The sequence below is a fragment of the Monopterus albus genome, unplaced genomic scaffold, assembly GCF_001952655.1.
Source record: "Monopterus albus unplaced genomic scaffold, M_albus_1.0 scaffold74.1, whole genome shotgun sequence".
Lineage (NCBI taxonomy): Eukaryota > Metazoa > Chordata > Actinopteri > Synbranchiformes > Synbranchidae > Monopterus > Monopterus albus.
Window position 1 is genome coordinate 91,371 of NW_018127954.1, and position 635 is coordinate 92,005.

The following is a 635-nucleotide window of genomic DNA, read 5'->3' on the forward strand; positions in this document are numbered from 1 at the left end:
TAAACATAACCACATAGTTTTTGTGTACTGATGGAAGTGGGTTAATGGTGTTCTGTCATGAAAACCCCTATTTTGATGTTATTTAAATTCTGTGAGTTCTTCACTTAGTTGATTTGGCAGATATTATACCACAGGCAAAAATTCAGAAGTCATTTTAGATTTGGAGATGGACAATGGAGCTGGGTTCCAAAGTGGGCATCAAATACTGACGATTTATGTTATGCCTTTAGTCTCTCATACTGATGCTAAGGGGTGCCTTTGGCATCCATATGGGACGCTTGGGGTTTTCATGACAGAACACCATTAACCCACTATAAACAGTCTGTAATGACCAGGAGTTGCAGTCCTCCACTTTTGGTAGAGGCTCACATCTACCCTGCACGTCAACCATAATCTAGACAAGTCGGCACTGAACACAGAGACCAAACGCTGGGTAAGAGAGCAAACAAGTCAGCCCCCAGACGTCAAAGTAACTGACACTAATGACACTGATGTGATTACTAAATTTCAAAGTGTAATCCCTCACGCTGCTTGTTACTGATAAAAATAATTACAGTAAGACATCATTGTCTCACTGTTCACTAATTATATTGCAAACCTTGGAGCAGTGTTTTGAAAATGTACTGATTTTTGAA